Source organism: Erigeron canadensis, chromosome 4 (genome assembly GCF_010389155.1).
Source record: "Erigeron canadensis isolate Cc75 chromosome 4, C_canadensis_v1, whole genome shotgun sequence".
NCBI classification, from domain to species: Eukaryota; Viridiplantae; Streptophyta; class Magnoliopsida; order Asterales; family Asteraceae; genus Erigeron; species Erigeron canadensis.
In genome coordinates, this window is record NC_057764.1 from 31481466 (window position 1) to 31496813 (window position 15348).

General features: G+C 36.3%; 1 pseudogene; it reads left to right on the forward strand.

Annotated features, from left to right (window-relative positions):
- Window positions 1-3092: 3092 nt before the first annotated feature.
- On the forward strand, window positions 3093-3872 carry LOC122597405 (annotated as a pseudogene).
- Window positions 3873-15348: the final 11476 nt, after the last annotated feature.

Below are 15348 nucleotides of genomic sequence, written 5' to 3' on the forward strand. Positions count from 1 at the left end.
GTGGAGAATGATGACGGTCAAAATTTGAGAACTTGATGATTTATTTTTTCATAAATATTTTTGGGGTTAATGAATATTAAGAATGTGAAAGATTGGTACTATTCAATAATAGATTAATAGATTTCCTATATATGAGAGTACAATGTTTTTTTGTATGACATTATGATGGAATATATGAAAAGTTTGTTCTTTCCTATCACAAGTGTGTGTTAGTATTCGTGAATATACCATGATTATCAGTATTATTTTTGAATCAACGATAATTAGAAAAATTGCTCTTAGAATTCTTTAGAACTAACAGGTTCAATTGTTTATCCCTTTTTCACAACAAATTTCTAAGATAATTCACAACAATATTGGATTCAGAATCAGAACTATTATTATTATTATTATTATTATTATTAATTATTATTTAATAATAATAACTTTTATTGAAATTTCAAAATTTTACAAGAAATTAGTGGGGAGCTGCAATACTATCTGGGCCCCCACTTCTCTAGCTATAGCAAAACCAATCCTACTAAATATATAACCAACTGAACGTGCTCCAACGTCTTGAGTCACGGAGAACTTTCGGATCCGCTTCAGGATAGTCACGACATCCTTTTCAAGTTCCCCCAAAGAAGAGAATGAGAAGGGAAGAAATCCATAACCAATATCCGCGCACTTAGACTTATATTTGGCACGTTTACGTTGTGCAGCCTCAACCGCCGTGCTCCCAGGCACAAAGTCAACCATACTAGTTTGCGTCAAGGGTGATGAACCTATTAAATCAACACATACATCAAGCCCTCCATCCCACGAGTAAAGCAACATGTCAGCATGACGTAAGGGGATGTCTTTATCTCCCCTAAGACCGATATCAACTTCTTTACGAGCCGAAACCCCAGATCGAGAACAAATGTCAAGGAGGGTGTCACGCACCAAGTTATGTCGGTGTTTAATACCAATAACACCAGCACATGATACGGCATGATCCCCATAAATATCCCCCGAAAATTATTTCGAACATGCTGAGCACAACATCTGAATAGAAAATAGAGGAACACCTAATCGATAACATAAAACACACCGGTAGGTCCTAGCGTTCATAGTCTGTCCCAACCCAGAAATGGGAACAACCCTAAGTTAGTCTGAAGTGTAGTCCTCCATTTAAGATTTCCACAATGCCATCTGTCGAGAAGATAAAGAAAAGGTGGATTCGGCCATTTGTGTAACACGTGTGAAATATATATATGCCAGTTTCTTCATGAGTTTGGGGGCAGCGATCTCACTTGGATTACTCAAAAGGCCAGTCTCCATTTTCGCATTAAAATCACATAAGGCATCATTAAAGGAAGGCCCGCGAGTAACAATACCAGAGTGTTGGAGCAGCTTAGTCTGCATGCTAACAGATTGGAGTTTAGACGCGAGGAATGCATAGTTTAAGACATCGCATGCAGAATAAACACCAAGCCCACCAAAGGCAAAGGGTAATGTGGCAAGCCTCCATTGCCAATCATCAAAACCAGAGAAGAACGGAGCGCCACATCAAAAGAAATTTGAGCACATTCGAAGACCCGAGGAGGACATGTGCGCATAGCAAAATATAACTTGGAGATATCTGTACAAGCACGAAGAAGCAACGACTCACACTGAGGGTCATTAATCTTAGCAACAGCATCTATAAGCTCAATGGTTTTAGCAACCTTTTTCATGACAAGCTTGCTACTAAAATCAAGATCCATGCTAGCGGGCCCCCCTATTTATTATTATTATTATTAATGATTATTATTATTATTATTTTAAATTTATTTTTTTATAGATTTTTTTTCCATTAAAAATTAATAGTTATTACAAAAAATTAGTAGGAACCCAAGATACTATCTTGGCACCTACTCCTCTAGATATTATTATTATTATTATTATTATTATTATTATTATTATTATTATTATTGGTCTTGGTATTATTATTATAATTATTATTATTACTATTATCATTATTATTAATATTATTATTCATTATATCAAATGATCAACATACAATATTCAAGTAATTTAACAAATCAAGCAACAAATTTCCGAAAAAAGAAAAACCTTAAATAATCAGATAATCAGAAGATCAAAACAATCAAGTCAAACAACAAATTATACCAGAACCTTATAACCAAAAAATAAATAGATATAATAAGATATATATAAAAATTAGTTTTTAAAAAAATATATCTTATTCTCACAAGCACGAATGTTTTTGCGATAAATAAGAGTAAAATATTGATAATAAAAAAATAGTAAATAAAAAAGATTAAGAAGAAGATAACAATACAGTGCTATTGGAAGAAGGAAGAGGAACCTTTTTCCTACTCTTGATTCACTTAGTCAAGAGATAAAATAAGGATCTGAATTATTTAATCAAAAGATCCAGCGAATTAACACACATTTGGGTTAAAAGTAGAAACCCTAATTTAATCGAATGAAGAATTCCCAAAATGAGAATATGGGGTTCCTAATAGAATTTGCCCTATATCTAATCAGATATGAATGAAATTCGAATAACAGTCACCAATCAATGGTGATGGCTCTAATACCATGAAAGATTTCACAGCTTCAACCAGATTTAAGAACACACAACCAAAAATTAGATGAAGAAATTATTATTATTATTATTATTATTATTATTATTATTATTATTATTATTATTATTAATAATAATAAGTTGTGTAGTATTATTATTAGTTGGGTGAAGTAAACTTTTAACATTTCGAAAGGGGGGATCTTCTATATGGTAAAAGGCTGGAGAGGTGGATAGATAAGACTAAGGGAATAATCTTGTTTGGTTCGGTAATGGAATAAATAGCTTGCCCGAACAGGACCCTAGCTTTATTGTGAGCCAAAAATATTGATAAATTTCCCTTCCATAGGGATCTTTGTGGCATGAACTCATTTCTGCCTTTCCTCACCGCCACCTTACCTTGTAACGGAGACTAATGGGTTGAAGGCGGTGAGGCATGGTCAGAGTATAGGTTCGAATCCTGCCACCTTTTTTGTGGATCATCCTGAACCCACATGATATAACAAAGCAGAAATTTTTAAATGAGCACGTCAATATATGAATGTTTCATTATTCGTTATTTGCGGGTCTTTTCGTTGCATTCACTTACAACAAGAAAGAACCACCAGTGTTTGGTGCAGCACCTGCATTTTGGTGCATTATTCTTTCTTTCCTTGGTCTTCCGTTCCGTAATATTCCTAATAACTTATCCAATGACACCGAATTAACCGCAAATGCACCTTTTTTTTATTATCAAATCTCAGGGAAATGGTCTAATCACGAGGGTAGTATTTTATCATGGTGTCGGATCTTAAGTTTTTATGGATTCCTTCTTTGTTACCGGGGTCAACCCCAAAGCCATAATGTCTCAAAACGAGGAGGCCATAGAGAAAGTCTTTTTTATTCTTTTGTCTCGAACTTCGTGAATAACTCCATTCTATCTCTCCCTAGTTACGAACAAAAAACTGGGGCAACGACCTAGTTGTACACTCCATTGGTTCTACGAACCCTTGTTGATTTTGAACCTCGTTCGCGAAGGCACCGAACTTTTGATGGGCCAGCCCTTTTTTATGCGTCGTTTTCCCAAATAAGCTTTGCTTCTCTGGGTGCTAGGCGCTTCCGTGATTCGCGAGAAGGAAAAAGGACTCATCCATTGTTGCACCTAGCGCGAGATGATAAAGAGAAAGCTTCGTCTATCGATGAACAACAGATTGGCGGAGCTCTTGGCATTGCTTTGTTTTTCTCTCCTTTCCTATCGGCGAGTTTCGACCCTTTTGTTCAGATCCCCCTAAAAACCGTACATGCGGGTCTCTCCGCATGCGGCTCACGCCATTCAAGGTGACCCAGCCCAACATTCATTCTAAAATCCTGTAGTGAAATTGAGACTGCTCGACTTCGGAAGCAAATTCGCGTGTAGGCAACTCTGTCTGTGGTACCTTTTACTCTATATATTCATTGAATTTGCTTGATTCCATTTTTTATATAGGCTCGCTCCCTTTTTTTCCAAGAATTCATGCCCTTCCCTTTACTCCATAGGGCCTTCTTTAATAGGTTCATAGTCCAAAGCCTTCCATTTCCGTCAAATGACCCGGATGAATGAATGAAATCAGTTGAAGGAGCGGCCAAGGACGAAAGCTTTGATTACGTTCTGCTATGGTTGGCTTTTTTCCTTGCCCAAAACAACTATCTTCTCTTCGCGAACGGTTAAGAATCCTCTTCTTCCGCTTTACAACCGGAATAAGGAACCTTAGACTTCACCCCGATGAAAAAATGGGATTTGAGAGGCTAGCTGTAATAAGACTCCCAGTTACCGTACGCGATCGTACACCTGAGGTGCTCCCCGCCGATTGTTGGAACGACGCGAGCCGAGCCGGGTCTCGATTCAGAAATATGAAGGGCCCAAAAGTCTAAATAAGGAGTTATAAATTCCCCATCTCGTTGGGGGCAGAAAATGATTATTATTACAACGATCTAATCATACAGTTTATGATTAGATATAAGAGAAAGATAATAGATCAATTATATATTGACAAATTATATATGAATACAGATCGAGAGAAATATATAGAAATAATAAGAATATCAAAAGCAGTCAAATGAGAGATTGATTATCTCTCATAACCCTAAATGGGTTTATATAGTCTTCACACTTTGTAAGATAAGCCCCCATCTTCTATTTTGTCCAGAAATAGTCCCTCTCCAAATATAAGTTTTATCTTTAGTCCTTAAACTTTAACCTACACACAAATAAATCAAGTTAATAACATATAAACCTTAACAATTGGTCAAAATGGTGTCACCATATATGCTACAAATGCATATTCATTCCCTTGGATTTGAAACATCCCAAAACCATCTAATTAATTAAAACTAGAACGGTTCTCGCGCAATGTGGCGGTAGTTGTGGTGGTGGGGGCGATTGTTGGTGGTGAATGCGACATCGAGTGGTGTAGATAATTAATGTAAAGGTAATTGATGTAGAAAGTAAAGGGAGATATTTTGAAGGGATAATTGTAGAAAATAGAAAGCACTTTTCGGCCAATTCAAGAAAATAGCAATGACCTTTAAAAGTTTTACTTTTTAGGAATGAACTTTCATTTATTCACGAAAATAGTAACATTTGACACGTGTACATGATGACGTAGACATTTTTTAATTACGTGACATTTTTTTAATGACATGACATTATTTTTTATTTATTTGTTATGTAATTTTTATCAGCCGTGTTATTTCCCCCAAAAAATGACATGGCTCCGTTTCAGTTTCGGTTCTGACAAGGTATTTTTTTCTCGTCATTTTCTTCGGGAACTAATTTCAGCTTAATTTTATTATTTCTTCTTAAGTCTCTTCCTATTTCAATCATTGAAAAGCTGAAAAGCTGTGTATGAAGATCTTAAAGGAGACATAGATCTAGCTCTTCTTCATTCGTCTATCTCTAGAAAAAAAATAGATGTCAAAACGTCGTCGTTTTAGTCGAAGGGAGATTCTGAGGAAGTTCAAGGTGAGAAGAGAGTTTCATAGGCCGGATCTGGACCGTTTAAGAATAGTTCGTCGACAGATGACATAGATCCAGATAACGAAGGTCCAGAAGTTAGCTCGAACTCGAACAAATCGCTGTCGTTTTCTAAATTAGTTGAAGAAATCGAGAAGAAACCACCCCCACCTCCAACACCGCCGTCGTCGGTGTTGGAGTAATCCAACAATAAATGAGAGTTTATTGCTAGAAAGTGAAACTTTTAAAGGTTATCGCTATTTTCGTAAATTGGTTGAAAGGTCTTTATATTTTCTGTAGTTATAAAGTATGTTATGTCATTAAAAAATGACACGTAATCAAAAAATGTCCATGTCATCATGTACGCGTGTCAAATGTTACTATTTTCGGAAATAAATTAAAGTTCATTTCTAAAAAGTAAAACTTTTAAAGGTCACTGCTATTTTCGTGAATTGGTCGAAAGGTGCTTTCTATTTTCTGCAGTTATCCCTATTTTGGATAAATGATTGATATTAATTTGATCATTAATGGTATTTTTGATAATTCTTCCTAGATTAAGTGTATAGAGAAATTATGATTAAGAAATAAAGGTATTTTGAGTATAAAAAAGTACTGAATTTTTTAAAATAGGAGAGGTCAATAGGTTATATAAGAAGTTATAGATAGATATCAATTTTGTTAATATATACAACGGCATAACCGTTAGTATCTATATATGCCACAATGCATCCCGTGCAAAACATTAGCCCCTGTTTAAATATGGATATAATTCCAAATGTAATTTCAATTCCCCCCAAAAATGTAGGTAGGTTTATGAAACAATAAATGCAATATAAAGCAGTTGTAAATGCAAACAAAAAGCGGTGGTAAACGTTTCGTACGAGTTTCTGTTCTCATCATGGGCGTAGCTTATAAGGGGCGGGAGAGGCGTCCGACCCCCGAAATTTTTTTTGCGATGTAGGGGCATATTGTTTTCGTGTAGAAAAATTTCGATATACTCGGTTTCGACCCCCATTTTAATATTAATAGTGTTAGGGAAAATAAAATTTGATTCCCGACCCCCCACTGAAAATTTTCAAGCTTCGCTAGTGGTTCTCATGAAGTTTCCGAAACGAGTACGCCTACCTGTTTGGAGTTTCGGTGCATCATAGCTCTGCAGCGGACTAAACTCAATGCCTTCCAGTGAGATGTCGCATGGATATGGAAACCTGACCTCACACTCAATCTTAAGATCAGCAGTTCTCCCGTCACTGATAAAGTGATGATACAATGCCACCCATATCTTGACGTCATGTCCCCTACCTGCAATGTTCTTGGTCATGTATCCCGTCTTCCCTTCTATTCTATACTTGAATTCATACCAATAATCTTTTGTGCACGAGTGATGTCCGCACACAAGGTACACCGTGTAGCTTATTAGCGGTGACAAGTATTGAGCTTTGACATGTGTTCTTGATCAGCATAAAGAAGCAGAAAAGAATGATCAATTATTATTATTATACTATCAAGGACCCAGAGACAATATACAGGGAGAACAAGTTACCTTATTGAACATTGTTCCAAGTAAGCGACGCCAGTTTTGTCATCAGAAGGTCTTTCTTTTATGTATACCATTTCACAGTGTTTTCCGTTTTCATCAAGCCAGAATCGCTACTCGTTACATATATAGAGTTAAATTAGTTTTATTGTTCGTGTAGACAATGGAGATCAAAGATGACTACAATCTACTACTGAAAAAAAATTTCTAAAACTTAAAGCATTAGCTACTTACCGTTTTACCACCATTGAGATGGACCCCTTTGGAAAGAAGTGACATAAGTTCCCTTTTGGGTAAGTATTGTTTTATAGGTGGGTAAGATTTTTCTGCACTCCTAGCAATCTCTCTGTAGTATTCTAACCTTTCCTTCTCTGGTCCTACAGCTGTATTCTCTTGCATATCAAGTGCATTCTCCAGTTTTTCTACAACAACGGACATCGTTGGTCGTTTACCATGAGATTTTTGCAAACACTGAAATGCAATCTCTGAAAATGTTTCTAAGCAATCTGGATCTATTTGTTGTGCAAGATCTTGAAAGATAATATCAGCTAACTTGTTCTGTTTGTAGCTTTCTTTCCAACTACGCACTAAACTCATAAACTGGCCATCATTAATGTACTTTTCATAACATAATTTCCCACATAACACTTCAAGTAGCACTACACCGAAAGAATATACGTCGGACTCTCTTGATAGGATTCCCGTATCCAAATACAACGGATCTATGTATCCAATGGTACCTACAACATCGGTTACCATAGCTGTATGCATAGATGATCCTATTTTGGATAGTCCCATGTCCGAAACTTTAGCCTTCCAGTTCTCATCCAACAGGATGTTAGAACTTTTTATATCTCGGTGCAGAACTCTTTGCTGAGTCCCGTGGTCATCGTGTAGATAACATAGTCCCCGTGCAGCCTCAAGACATATCTGGATACGTTGAATCCACTTGAGATCAGGGGAACTTAGATGGCGGTCAAGACTTCCATGATAAGCATGCTCGTATGCAAGGATCTTCTCACCGCCCTCGTCACATAATCCCACAAGAGCAATGAGATTCTCATGTGTGTAGCGGGAAAGCATCATGATTTCTCTCCAGAATTCAACGTTTCCCTGCCCATGTATAGGATTCAGGCGTTTAATAGCAACAACGTTTTGCCCCTTGCGAGGGATTACACCTTTGTAAACATTACCGAATCCACCACGTCCGATAATGTTGCTTTCACTAAAGTTATCTGTGGCTGAATGTATTTCTTCTAGCTGGATTTTAAGATGATGAAATTCCTCCAAAAAATTAGCATCCATTATTTGTTGATAAAAATTAATATATAGTGAAAAAAGTAATAATCAAATCATCATCAAGTGTTCAAAATTAATAGGAGATGCTAATTTTGTTAGAAGATTGGGGAATGGTAATTAATGGTGTACGTAATCCTTTTGGTTGTTTTACCTGTATGTGAATGTTGTTGTAAGGTTGTATAGCATGGAAACCTACCATCTCGGTTATTGGTGTATTAAACAAAATAGTTTTGTTGGTCGTCAGAAAAGAATAGAAAAATCAAATGGTTTGTCAAGATGAGGATGAGATGCCAAAAGTCTAATTTTTATGGTTTTAATAACCGAAGGGTTGTTATGATGTCTTTTCACTTGATTAAATACTTGTTGGATTTCATGTGAACAACCAATCATCATATATAGAAGACTTATTCTTTTCCTATAATGTAGTCGGGTTGATCAAGAATACATAATACAGTACATACATACCTACCATACCAGCCGGCCGGGTAATTATTATTTATGTATATAATTAAGTTTGTGTCTTTTTTAATTCATTTTTGGTCAACTTTATTAATATACATACATATACAAACTCTGTTCGAGCAGTAGTCAATATTTTACCCACCCTGGTAGACCTACTTAATTTGGGTAAATTGTAAGAGATAGAGACGAACTCACACGTTGCTTTAACTTGACTGATTGATTTTAACAATCAAATTTCAGCTGTAGACACCAATTTCTGTTTAAATGTAACAAGGATAAAATAATTAACTGTCCACAGGGGTGGCTTAATAGTTAATTGAACTTAATTACGCGAAGACCTAGAGCCCCTAATATACTAAGGCCGGTGCTTATAGCACCTTCTTCGTGCGTCCCAATGCTCCCAAGACGCAGCCTCTCTATTGAACGCCATCTTCCTTCGTCTGCGTCCCGCCAAAACTTCTTCACGGAGAACACGCCTGGACGCTTGCGTGTGGGGCCAACAGGGTTTACTTCTATTTTTCTTTTTCTTTTTTGCTTTAATACATATATAAACCTGATAGATATATTTATATATATGTGTCTTGTATGTAATTTTACCAAGGCCCCCCCAAAAAAAAGCCCACTCAATTTTATTTTTTTTTATCTTCACCTCCTTATATGGAAAACATGTACGACGGCAAAGAAGAAACATAAAACAACCATAGTAAAATTGAACAAACACAAACAACGAAGTGCTAGATAAAATCCAAAACATCGTCGTTTCGATCAACAAAGCGTAAAACGTTGGTCAAGTTATATACGCTCTTCACTCTCTCTCTGTCTGTCTTTTCCCGCTCCATCCCTCTACTTTATTAGGTTAATTATATTAATTCAATAAAACTAATATAAGTTGTTTCTCTTTTATTATATTTAATGATTAATACGTACTGTTTCTAATAAATGTTTGATGAATCTATTTGTAAAGATACTCCTTATCCTCTTGATTCTTGTATTATACACATTCTCAGCTTCAGTGAAAAAGTTGATCAAAACACCTACCGTCTCACTTTTCAAAGCAAAGAAAAATACCCAAGAATATCGAGAATAATCATCTGTCACAACCAAGCAGTAATGTTTACCACCAACACTTTTCACATGGATAGGACCAAAGAGATCCATATGCAGAAGTTCAAACAGAGATTCAATTGAATTTACTGTCTTCAATTTATGAGGCTTCTTATGTTGCTTCCCTTTCAAACACGAAACACATTTATCCTCAGACACAAAATTCTTCAATGGCACACCTTGCACTAAACCATTTCTCGTTATATAGTTCATTTTTCTATAATGCAAGTGAGCCATCCTACGATGCCAAAGAACTGAATCAGACTCAGAAGCTTTAGATAACAAACATGTAGCATCCATATCTGGATCGTCAACACTCATATCCATGATGTAAGTGTCTTTTACCCGTGGTGCTCGCATAACTATCCAATCTTCAGGTATTACAAATCCCGGTTTGAGTACCACAGCTTCAGTCACATTAAAATGTACTGCATTTCCTTTATCACAAATTTGAGAGACGCTCATTAAATTGTGATTGAGTTGCTCAACAAAATTCACCTTTTCTAACGTAATCTTGCCATTAGAAACATTTCCTATCCCAGTAATGCTTCCACCATTTTCTCCGGCAAATTTCACATGACCACCCTGAACTTTTACAAATTTACACAGTAACCCCCTTTCCCCTGTCATGTGCCGAGAACAACCACTATCTACATACCACTTCCTGATAGCTCTCCTTAACTGTTCCTGCACAATCAAACAAAGGATCACTTCTTATTGGGGACCCAAGCCACTATGGTCTTGGGTCTTCCATCCTCCATTACAATAATCTCCCTCAGTTCCCCATCATATTGACTCGGAACAGAAGATCTTGTAACATAATGCGTATTCGATCCTGAAGGCCTCCAAACCGAAGGATTTACTGGCCTTCGTAATGGTGGACCGGTATCTATAAGCAATTCAAGGACATAATTAGTAGAAGTTCTTAAATCACTAAGTTGACTTCTAATTTGATGAGGCAAAGGGGCACTTGTCACATAGTGATGTACGGGAGGTCGATTCTGAACCATTGTTAGAGGACGAACTTGTTGAGAAGTTCTCCCCCTTAACGGTGTTATAGGTCTGCTTGTGCTAGTTCCAACTGACACATTACCTTTAGTATAAGCTTGCGGTTGATTTTTTATAGTGACTCCATGATTCAAATTTTTACCCAAACCATTAGTTAACACATCAATTTTCTTTTTGGATTCAACTTTTGCAGAGTGTGAAACAGTCACAGACTGGTCTGGTGGGTCACTACTTTTCTTGTAAGGACAAATACTTGCAACATGTCCTTTTTCACGACACTTAAAACAAATCATTTGCTCAACTGGTTTCTTTTGAATACCCTTTGGCTCATCAGTTGAACTAGATGATGAAGAGTTTGATGTCTCAAGATTTTCAATGTGTGCAACTTTGTTACTACTTTCATCAAAAGGTACCTTTCTAGGTAACTTTGACGGTGGAGTTAAGTACAAAACATCATTTTCTTCAACACGCCATACCTTATCAATTTTGTCAGGATTAAAACTATCCAAACTGAATTCTTTTTCAGTAAACACTTGAGACTTTCCTTTTAATGTAAAAACTGTTATCATTTTAGGTTTTTCCTAAATTTGAAAACGAACTCTTCATAGTTTCATGAATCTCACTTGGGATTGAGTGAGATTTAACCAGCTTATCATCTTCAATTAACTTATCACTTGTCGGATTTGTCTCACCCAGAACCACTGACTTTGACTCATCAGACTTAACTTCCTCAGAAGTCGGAACCTCAGGAAGTTCAGTAGTTCTAACTATCTTAGAAAAATCATCAGGCTTAACTGGATTCAACTCTATTTCATCAGTTTTGAGAAAAGAATAATTGTTATTAAAAGGAGGTTCTACTTCACCATAACCCAACCCATTCTTCCCTTTTTTGTTAGGTAATGGTTCAAAAGCATTTATCCTCTTTTGTTTCAAATGAAGATCATCTATCTTAAGTTTTAAAGCAGTAATTTGAGCATTTGCCTCAACTAATTCCTTTTGAGTTGTGCTCAATTCTTTAACTTTGTTTTCAAAAGTTGTTGTAGCCAGATCGATGATTTGACCTTGCTCACAAACTTTAGCTTTCAAAACAGTACGATCTTTTTCATCTTCTTTCATTTTCGACTTTAAATCTTTAATTCTTTCTCGAAAGATAGAGTTTTCTTCTTGTAAATTATGAATAGCTTGCATTCCTAAAGCATATTCATCATTGAGTCTAGTCAAGACCTCATTTCTTTTAGACAAATTAACATACATGGCACAGCTATCAGCAATAAAGTTAAAGTTGAAAAGTACCTTTTGGTCTTCTAGAGCAGAAACTCGAGCCATATAGCCAATGGCTTCTTCAATTTTTAATCCTCCAACGATATTTAGCTTAAAGACTTCTCCTCCACCATTCTTTTCACTAGTACTTTCAATAACTTTATTTTCAGAAGAAAATTCTGATTTGTCGACGTAGGTGCCTCTTCTTCAGCTGATGTCACATGATCAACAATTTCAGCCATAAAAGCATTGGCTGAGTTTCCCGATTCATCTACAAAAGAACTCCAATCAAATTTCTCAGCCTTTTCTTGCTCAACCAAAGCTTTAGATCCAGTAGAGGACCCAGAATTTTGATTTCCAGCAATTTGATCTGGTTTCGAGAAACTAGTGGTTGCCTCTTGTTTCGGTCGGTGACACTCTCTAGCAAAGTGACTGAATCCATTGCAGTTATAGCACTTAACCTTAGTTTTATCATACTTTACTTTTCCATTCGTCAAGTCTCTTCCAGTACGCCCCATAAATCTTCTAGCTCTACGAGCAACCATAGCCAATTGCCATTTGAGATCCATTTCTTCAAGATCATCATGATCCAATTGCTCATACTCTAGATCAGCCAATTCCGGGTCTATCAGATTTCCAGAAACCAATGCCGCGTAAGATGTCATGAAAGCAGCCAATAAACTAACATGACTTTCGGCGGATTTGACACTTAGAGGCATAGACTTTAGAGTCCTTTGAGAACTACCAACTAAATCTGATGAACTTGAATTTTTATCCGTCGAAGCAGCGACAAAGCAATAACTATTCTCATCTCCCAACATCTCAGTTTGCTCAACAGAATTTGAAAAGAAAGCACTTGCTCTTGACCCAGATGGTTCAACCGTATTTGGCTTCTTAGCTCGATAAATCTCCGGATTTTGTATGACATCAGTTTGAGTTTCACGTTTCTTAATATTCAACTCAAATCCCCTTAAATGCGCTATCACCGTATCAAGAGTCATCTGAGCATATGTAGGATCACGTTTGATCAATACCGAATAATAATCCCACTGTGATGGTAAGGCATCTAGGAATTTCTCATTCTTTTCAGCGTTCGTTAGAGTCACTGTATGATTTCTCATCTCCGTCATGAGATGGTAATACCTATTCACCAACTCATCAAGTGTCTCATTCTTCATCGCCTTGAAAACTAAGTGCTGAGCTTTCAGTAGTTCTTGTTTTCCCTTTTTTACTACGTCATCTCCTTCATACCTATTAGCCAAGGCATCCCAAAGTTCCTTTGACGTAGAGTATGATTCCTGCTCAAAAGTGTGCAGAATGTCCTCAGGCAAACACATAGTAATACAACCATATGCCTTGTGTTCAGCCTCGAACATTCGTTTGTCATCATCAGAAAGTGCTGTCCATTTTGCCTTTTCTTTTACATCGGCAAAACTTACAGTTGCTTGATTAAAACCATCTTTAATGCAGATCAGCATTCGAACATCTGTCCATCTTAGATAGTTTTCAAATCGAGTCTTCCATGATGGATATTCTTCAATCCTTAACAGTTTCGGAGGAGATGTGGATTTACCCACAACATGTTCCATCTCCATTAAACGACTCAACAACTTTTGATCCATTCTTGAGATTAATGAACCTAAAATTGCTCAAGTTTTCAAATCCAAAAATTGAATTACAGAAATTGAACCAAAACTTCAAGAAAGTTTTTCAAGTTCAAAGATCAAACAATTTCAGACCAAAAGTTAAGCAAGATTACAAGTTCAGAAGATCGTATACAAGAACCAAAGATTATCTAAGCTTAATAGTTCAAAAACTTGATTAACAGAAACCAAACTTATAGTCAAGAGAGCCACAAGTTCAATATTCAGACAAGTTTCAAACCAAAACCTAAACAAAATTTCAAGTTCTTGAAAAAACAATGAGTAAAAGATTAGAATCCAAACTTGATCACGATTACAAGTCCAAAACTTGTATAACCGAAATCAAACTTAAACTCAAGAGAGTTATGTGTTCAAACTTCAACCAATTTCAGACTTAAAAGTAAGCAAGTTGCAAATTCTCGAAAAGTTCTTTTCTCCAACAATAGAGACGAGTTTATATAGGCTCACCCCTTCAAAACTACCAAAAATCAGAAGATGGGATCGACTAAAGATACGTCAAGGTCAAGCTCGGGCTAGAACAAGGTCGAGCTAGGAAGATCGAGCTCGAGCTAGGAGCCTGGTCGAGGTCGAGGTCGAGCTAAGGAGGAGGTCGAGCTCGACCTGGTCGAGCTTAACTTGCTTGGTCGAGCTTGGCTTGATCTAGACGAGCTTGACAGAAGCCTATGAAGCTTGATTGTTCCGAATACTTAATTGTGGTTGAAACCTTAATCCCGAACCAATAGAATACCTCCAGTGGCTTTGATACCACTTGTAAGTCCCTTTTGCCACTGGATCTAACGAGATTAAGTATCTAATGTATAAGTGCGGAAAATCTTATACACTAGCAATCAACACAATATATGAACACGAACACGAATATGAATAAACTGGAACCGTATATTACTTTAGTAAGTACAATTACAAGTAAATACCAAGTTCCTAAATACGAGAATATGAAAGAAACCAAAGCTAGAAGATTAACCTTAAACATAAGGTTTAATCTCTATTTATACTAATGCAAATGGACTTAAACGGACCTCGAATGACATGGGCCATAGCCTTGACTCGACCTTGACCTCGACCTGGTCAATGGTCGAACTTGACTTGGTCAATGGTCGAACTTGACTTGGTCAACAGTCAAGGTTGACTTTATTAAACAAATTATTAACATTCGACTTTACATAAACTAAAGATTCAAACTACTTTTCACGAATGCTGTTGTCACTAGGAAATGCACCAACAAATATGTCATTGAAGTATATCAAATATTTTATATTTATCATTAAACTTTAAATTCGAATTTATCCTCTCTTTTTATAATTCATGAGTTTTATTGTATCAAATGTCGTGCAGACTAATTACTAAGCAAAAATAAAAGCATCACATATGGTTGAGTCACTTACATGACCATGATTGCAACACTTATTATATACCATGAATTGAACTGAATAACGGATTTAAGAATATCATTCAAATTAATCATGTCGGTAACATTGAATTAAATTTACACGGT